The following is an 8652-nucleotide window of genomic DNA, read 5'->3' as shown; positions in this document are numbered from 1 at the left end:
GTGATCCTGGTTGTGTCAGAACTCCTCAGAGTCATGCTGTCTCTATGATCCTGTGATTCTGGGATCCTGTGATCCTGGGCTTGTTAGTTCACCTGGGAGTAGGACTTCCTCTGGGTGTTGTGGGACTGGCTGCAGAGCTTGCACCCAAGGTCTGCTCTGGACCCCAGCCCAGACAGACCAGAAGGAACCCGAGTCACTGGGCTGGAGGAGTTCCTGTGTGCCTGGTCCCGCTCGTACCAATTACTCCCAGTGTTGGGACAGATGGTGGTTCCTGCTCACCTCTGATCCTGGGTGTGTCAGAGAGCCTGGGAGTGGAGCTTCCTCTGGGTGTTGTGGGACTGGCTCCACCTCTAGCTCTTACAGTATTTCTGCCACCTCTTCTGCAGAGATCCCTGATGCTTGAGGGGAAGGGTGTCACGGTGACATCCTATTTAGGACTCTTTGCTCCAATGTCTCTCGCTCTGTGCAAATTGTCTAGTTGTGGGTCTCTGTGTTAACTATTATACACTTCAAGAAATTTCTTCAATGAGGTTGAGCAAGGCATTGTTCTATAGGAATAGGAGTATGTCCAGAATTAAGTTCTCACACTCTTTTTACATAGAAGATAGATTCTGATACTTTTAGATATAGTATTGCTTTGTATTATATTTCCAATTATCTCTACAATGTAAGAAAAGTTGAATTATTTGTTTATTATACATTGACCTTAGCTATATGTTTATCTGTGGGGTGATGGGCTGTGCAGACAACCTGGTCCTGGTTGAACAAAGGTCTGGAACCCCAGAGACATGGTGGGTGTGATTTTTGCCTGCATCAGCTTGGAGGCTGAGATGGCTTGGTGGATAAAAACACATACTGCTCTTGCAGAGGGCCTGGAGTTCAATTCACTGCACCTACATCTGTTGGCTCATAACCACCTGAAACTCTAGCTCTGGGATATCCAACACTATTTTTCTGGCCTCTGCAGGCACGCATATATGTCCTCCCAGACACATATATTAAAAACAAAATAAATGTTCTTTAAAAGAGAATGATGGTCTGGAGAGATGGCTCGACAATTGAAAGGCACTTGCCCCTCTTGAGAAGGACCTGAGTACTATTCCCAAAATCTCTGTGAGTCAGCCAGCTCACAGTCACCCATGGCTCCAGCTCCAAGTTCTCCAACATATTCTCCTAGACACCTCAAACTCCATATACACATGCATACAGATGAACACACATACTTATATGTATTTAAAAACAAATATTAGAACAAAGAAAGAATTGCTTTGGAGATTTTGGGACAACAAAAAGATCCACTGTAGATAGATAGCTGAAGGAAATTTGTGTTGCACGGTGTTAAGGCACACCAACCAATCATCTTCAATGAAAATCAAGGAATCAGAAGTTGTACAGCAAAAAGGAATACTCAAATATTTCTGACCCCAGTCTTGTATAAGTTCCATCATTGCCTGTGCCTATTGTTTAATAATAGAATCAAATGAAATATAGAACCTGATGCTTGAATATTCAGTGCAGAAGCTGTGAAATAGTAACTGAACCTGCTAAAATATCCTAAGGCTTCGAGAGCTTCAAAATTGGTTTCCAACCTTCCCATTGATGTCTGCTTAGGATAAATTAGCAAGAAGCTTACATAATAAAAACGTACAACAAAATGGTAAGTTTTGAATTTAATCTCAGAAGAATGGGAGAATTATCAATACAGAGACTTCCCAAGGACCTTAGAAATGTTACTATATTAGTCCCATCTTCTTGCTATGACAGAATTCCTTGGTAACCTGATTAAAGGAAGAACTGTTTATTTTGGTTCCTGGTTTCAGCAAATAGTGGACTGGCCCCTTTGCCTTCAGGTTGCAATGAATCAGAGCATAAATGGAGAGCATGTATGGCAGGGCAAAGCTACTTATCTCATGATGGCCAGGGAACTGAGAGAGAAGAGGACACCAAAAAGACATGGCCTTCAAAACATACCCACTGACCTAAGTCTCCAATAGGTCCCACCTGTTGGCTACCATCACCTCCTAATAATGATATCAGAACTGAGTTCATCAATGGATTAATCTACTGAATAGGTCACAACCTTCATGATCTCACCCCTTTCCCAAAACTTCGGCTCTGAGCACCGCACTGACACAAACCTGTCCACACATGACTTTGCGAGGAAGCATTATATCCAAACCATACTAATCCTGTGGGACAGATTTTTCACTATGTTTAGCCTAAAGTTTTGATTCAAAATTTAATAATGGTAGATATCAAACATTATGTTATTTGTTTGTTTAATTCAATACACATTCATGGAGAAACTAATACGTGCCAGTAACCGTGCATTTTCATTCAGACAAAATGGTGATCCTGGATATACACTGTTTTTAGTCTAATCAGGGAGATAGATATTCATTAACTTATTACAGAAGTAAATTTAACATTTCAAAAGTGATTATCATGGCAGAGAAGAAGGGGTGGTGTGCTGAAAGCATATATTAGAGATGAATGACCCACTTAGAAAGGTCATGGAGAGTTTTCTAATGAAGTAGTACTTGACCAGAAATTTGGAAAATTACTAGACATTTGCTGATTAGGTATGTAAGTGAGAGGGGATGGAAAGTATTTCAAGTAGAGTAGATAACATTTTCAAAGACATGAGAGCTGGACAGTCCTTGGTAAATATGAGGATTTGTAAGAAAATTGCTGTAATTGAAGGCAAAAAGGAGAGTGGGAGAGAATAAAGTTCTGATTGGTGCTGAAAAGATAGATAGCAGCTAACACAAAGGGTCATGTCTCCTAAGTAAATGGTTGGGTCTTAAAAGATCAAAGAAACAGCCAGGCAGTGGTGGCACATGCCTATAATCCCAGCACTTGGGAGGCAAAGGCAGGTAGATTTCTGAGTTCAAGGCCAGCCTGGTCTACAGAGTGAGTTCCAGGACAGCCAGGGCTATACAGAGAAACCCTGTCTTGAAAAAAAAAAAAAGATCAAAGAAACATCAGCCTCAGGCTACATTGAAGATAGAAAAGTCTAGGCTGCTATGGATGGGCAAGTGAGAAGCAGATTGCAGCCACTCAGAGATATTATAACTTGTCTGTAGCTGATGGGGTGCTTAAAAACTAGTAGCTGAATTAGTGAAGAGAGTAAGTACCAAGAGAAATACTGCTGTATCTTGAAAGCAAAGTTAAAGACATCTGAAGACCTTCCTGTAGAATTTGGTGAGCAAATCCATTATAGAGAATTTACTATAGATTGACCATATATAAAATCAAAATATTTCTATTACCTAAATACAGCCAGCTACAGCAAAGTATACATCTAGACAACATATGCTTCTCTCGATTACTTCAGGTAACTCACTTTGGCAATGTAACATGTTCATCGTCTAGCTAATAAGTTTGCCAGTATTACCACAATACTATTGAGTATGAATATTTTTAGGTTATCAGTTTATATAGAATCTTCTCTAAGAAAATGTTCAATGCCTACCAAGGGTATTGCTAGCTATTTTGTTCAGTAGGTCATGACTGGTCAAATAATCCTTCAAGTTCATGGTTACTTGTTTGTTAATGGGCTCTTGTTAAACAAAACAAATGATTTGAAGTTTCTTAAAACATTTCCTTAACTAAAAGGCATGACCTCCTTGTTGATCTAGAATGGAGGTAAAAATGACAGATGTTGATGTAAAAGAGCTAGAGTATAGCTTTTGAATCCTAATGTAGCAGTGTCTATGTGTATCCACCAAAGCATTCCTATTTGGAAAAATGAGCAGGGGAGCCTCTGGAAATTTGTTTTATAAAACAAAACTGGTAGAATGAAGAAGAATCAAGCAGAGTTGCTGGAGCGGGGAAGACCTTTGCATTGACCTGAAGTTAGCAGTGGTGTGAATGTTGATATGAGGTTAGAGATGACAGAAGGCACTTGAAGAGTCACATGCTCTAATGCCACATCCCGGAACCTATAGTCACACAGCCTTTCCATTGTTCTATATCAGAACTCTTCCTTTTCAAATGTAGATGACAATTGCTAATCTGTTATGAAGTACTCAACTTCCTGAGAGTGCCATGGTCAAAATAGCTTCTTCAGGCTATTTTTAATGAAGATCCACATAGCAATATAGAACTTCATTTAAATAAGCATCCACAGAGAGTGTCTTGCTGAATTGTCTTAATTTACTGGGGGGGGGGGGCTAACTGAGGCTTCCTGGGAGCCATTATTAAAAGGTAGAAAACAGGCTTTGATTTTGTAATCTTTGCTTTCCTACTAATGTGAAAATGAAGGAAATAAAATAATGAGATAAAATACAATTTAAAAAGGAAAAGTTCTGACATGACAATATAAGACAAGGAACTAGAACTTCCAAAGATGACACTGAGTTCATGTTTTGCTGACCATCTACTGCTGGGCACACAGCCTACTCTTAAAAAAATAGTTGGTCATTTTTTTATTATTGTTATTTTTTCTTCTCTCTCTTTTTATCCCACAAGTCCTTTCTGTATTTATTATGGCGTCCAGTTTAGCGTTTTTATGGGATTCCTAAGTGTGCAGATGAGTGGGTCTCTGTTTTTTCTGCCTTCTCTTGGGCTCTTTTCCTTCTGTTTGCTTGGTTTGCCCAATTGCAATGAGTTAGCTTTGGTTCTCTTATTATATTTTATTTCTTATTATCCCATAGAAGACTGTTTGTTTTCAGGAGGCAGAAATGGGGTCTATCTACGTGGGAGAGGAGATGGAGAAGAACTGGGAGGAGTAGAGGGATGGGAAACCATAATCAGGATGGGCTGTGTGAGGAAAAGGGATATTTTCAGTTAATAGGGAGGAAAATGAGGAAACTAGGTTCATTGGGATTATCATTGGCAAATTTTCTTTTGTTTCTTAGTTTCTACCTTCCATGCCACATATCTTTAATTCTTCAATACCAGGCAATAGGACTGTCCCTATGATGGTAAGAAATTGGCTTTTTTGGATATGAGGAAACTAGTTATTGAGAAAGCACCCTTCTGCTAAAATGTCTTTTATAATACACAAAAGGAGCTTTTTACAAAATAATGCATGCTTTTTCAAAAGATGCATTTTAGGGGGAAAAAGAAGCTGAAGAGCACACACTGAAGCCTGAGAGTCACAAAAGAACTTAATGGAGTAACCTGTAATCATTTTTTATATGTTCCCCATAGCTCAAAATACTATGGGTGCCAACATAAGTAAATGACATTGAATTAAAAAACACATCAAAACAAAATTTGCAGAGTATACAGAAAACACCCTATACTAACCACAAACTCTATTCTTTGTCACTTGCACAAACTGAAACAACCTTCTACCCACACATGCAAGAGCCAAACACAAACCAAAATGTGGTTTCCTGAATTATATTTCTTCTTTGAAATGTCATTCAAAACCTTATTCTGCAGCCTAGAGACAATTGATATGGTAAGAAAGCATTGTGGCTGAAATAACATACCAAAAATTGTAGTTCATTGTTTTCTTCATTTATTTTTATTTCTTTTATTGAGAATGGGTAAATATATAAATATATATATATCTACATATTTATATATAATATATATATATATATATCCGATCATATTTTTTCCATCTCTGTACTCCACTCATGTCATTCCTCCTCTCCCATCCATGTCTATCCCTTTCTTTCTCTCTTCAGAAAACAAACAAGCTTCTATGAGATAATAAGAAAATAAAGTAAAATGAATAAGATAAAACTAAAACTAATACCTCATATCAGAATAGGACCAAACAAGCAGAAGGAAAGGAGCCAAGAAACAGATCGAAACACAGAGACCCAACCCATCACTCATTCACAAATCTCGTATAAACACTAAAACAGAAGCCCGTGTGTGTGTGTGTGTGTGTGTGTGTGTGTGTGTGTGTGTGTGCGCGCGCGCACACACACACACGCAAACATCCTTGAGGGTAAAGAGAGAGAGAGAGAGAGAGAAAGAGAGAGAGAGAAAAACTTTAAATGCATAAAATGACAAAAAATATATAATTAATAAAAAAGAGAAAGAAAGAAAAAGCCATGACATGACAATGTGAAACAGGGAACTAAAGTGGAAACTTGAGGGTTTTTTGGATAGTCAATTGTGTTGGATGGTGTTTTGCTGGAGTAAACACATAAAGGAGTGCGTTCCTGGAGTGGACACAGCTGGAAGACTAAGGAGACTGGCAAATGAATGTTTCACTGAAGCAGACACAGGAGAGAGGATGTTCTGCTAAAGCAAACATATGCAAGGACACAGGATTAAAGATTCTTTGCTAACAACATGCATGTATTGGTTCACCTTACATTTTGTAGTTGAGCTGCATTTGTCGGGACTCTGAGGACGCAGGCTGATTGCATGCCCATGCAGAGGCAAGACCTGTGCTGAGGTGAGGCACATGGAGAACATGTGATGTCTGAAGGGTATAAATAGGACATCAGGAAGTGATGAAGAGAGAGCTTGGCTTGCTGGTACAACTAGCTGTGCAACACTATGGGTCTCTTGTCTTCACTAATCCTCATTTCCCTGAAAAAAGCACAGCTTGGAACTTCTCCTAGTGTCCCTTAAGGTCCTTCTTGCTGACTCAAGCTGATGCTGAGCCCTGGTCTCTGCTAGGTCATGTCAGTACTGTTGCTATCCTGATTCTACTGAACTGGACTGCTGGTGTATCCATGAAGTGTTTGCAAGTGGATCAAGCTTTGATGCCTGCCAACCTGTGAACTGAAATGCCGATTTCTAGACAACACAGATGAGAATTGCTCCAAAAAAAACTTTCTAAACAGGCTCACTTCCCTTGTATGATTTCTTTCCCACAACCTTTGGTGGGTAGTGGGCTACAAGGGAGGTTAAAGAGTTTAAGAACCATCACTAAAAATAGGATTTGAAAAAAAAACTTTACAAAAAAATATGGATTTGAAATAGGATTTTACAAAAAAAAATAGGACTTAAAAAAAATAGGATTTGAAAAAAAAGTTACAGGAAACCTCCAAAGATGCCATTGAATTCATCCTCTTTTAGGTGTTTACTGCTGGGCTTGTGGCCTACCCTTAGAAGTAGCTGGTTTCCCCAGCGAGACTCCCTTGAAGGAAATTAAACTTTCATTTGCAAGTAGTTATCAATTAGAAATGGCTTCTGGATTAGGAATTGGAGTATGTATCCACTTCTTTCAGCTCTAAGACCCCATTTGGGGCCAAAACATATAGGCTTTATGGCTTGCTGCCTCAGTCTATGTGAATTAATATATGTAGTAATACTGTTGATTTAGACGGCTTTGTTTTCTGGATGTCCTCCATCCACTCTGGCTTTTCAACTCTTTCTGACTCCTCTTCCACAGGGTTCCCTGAACCCTAAGGGTAAGGAGTTGGTGAAGGTATCTCATTTAGGGCTAAATATTCCAGGGCCACTTACTCTCTATGTGATGTCTGGCTATATGTCTTAGCATTTGTTCCCATCTGCTGTATGTAAGAGGAAGCTTCCTGAAGATCACTGAGCAAGGCGCTGATCTGTGAATATAGCAAAATTTCACTAGGGATCATTTTACTGCTACATTTTTAGAACAATGGTATTTAGTCTTATCCTAGGTCCTGGGCTATCCAGTCTCTGATTCTGGGTCACCCATGCAGTGTTGAGTATGGCTTCCTTCTTACAGAGTGGACCTTAAATCAAATAAGATACTTGTTGGTTAGTTCCACAAAACCACAAGCTTTGTGCCACCATTGCCTCAGAATATCTTGAAGGCAGGATACCACTGCAGATCGGAACGTTTGTGACTGGCTTGGTGTTTGCATCTCTCCTTTGGTAGTATGTGGAGTACCTTCTCATACCAAAGACAGGAGTAAGTAAGGGTGAAGATTCTAGATGTGTACCAACTTGACTTCTCCATGTTCCATGAGTTCTGTAGGGGTTGTCTTCAGCAATGGGGGCTTGCTGTCAGTTTGTGGAGAAGAGCTAATAGCCATGTTTAAGGGGTTCCCACTAGACTCCCTTACCAACAACTCAATTAAATATAACCCAACTTCATGACTGAAAGCTGCTGTTAGGCATAAGAGATGTCCAATCGGGACTCTATCCTCTCCATTGTTTGCGATTTCATTTTTATCACTTTCATGTATGTATGTAGTTTAGGAAGCTTCTACTGTACTAGATTTCCATACTACTCCCAAATGGCCTTTAATTTTAGTGGCACCTTTCCATATTTACTTTCGATGCTGAAAAGACAGTCTCATAGCCAGTACTGCAGATACATAAGATAATTAGAGTTTACTTTGAACAACTACATAGCAGTAAGTTGATCTAGAAGAAATGGCCACCTTTCACAGATACCTCCACCTTACCAAGACTGGCTCATGTGGAAATAGGAACATGAATGGATTAGTAGTGAGGTGTATCCTAACAAAAAGTCTCCTGTCAAATTCCCAGGATGAAGTTACTTCGCTGTTAACTTCTAACAAACATTTGGATGAGAGTCCCCAGTGCTAACAAGGAAAGTGTGCAGTTGAAATCTGTAAATTTAGATTATCAGATTATATAGAATCTTCCCTAAGAAAACAATGTGCTTGCCTACTAAAAATACTAACTATGCTGTTAAAAATAGAGGAAGAATGTCAAAGTCATTTTGATTTGGATTTCTCTTATCTCTAAGCCTAGCAGAATTGTCATTAGAGACAAAAT

This window comes from Mastomys coucha, unplaced genomic scaffold, assembly GCF_008632895.1.
Source record: "Mastomys coucha isolate ucsf_1 unplaced genomic scaffold, UCSF_Mcou_1 pScaffold13, whole genome shotgun sequence".
Lineage (NCBI taxonomy): Eukaryota > Metazoa > Chordata > Mammalia > Rodentia > Muridae > Mastomys > Mastomys coucha.
Note: the sequence above shows the minus strand (reverse complement) of the source record.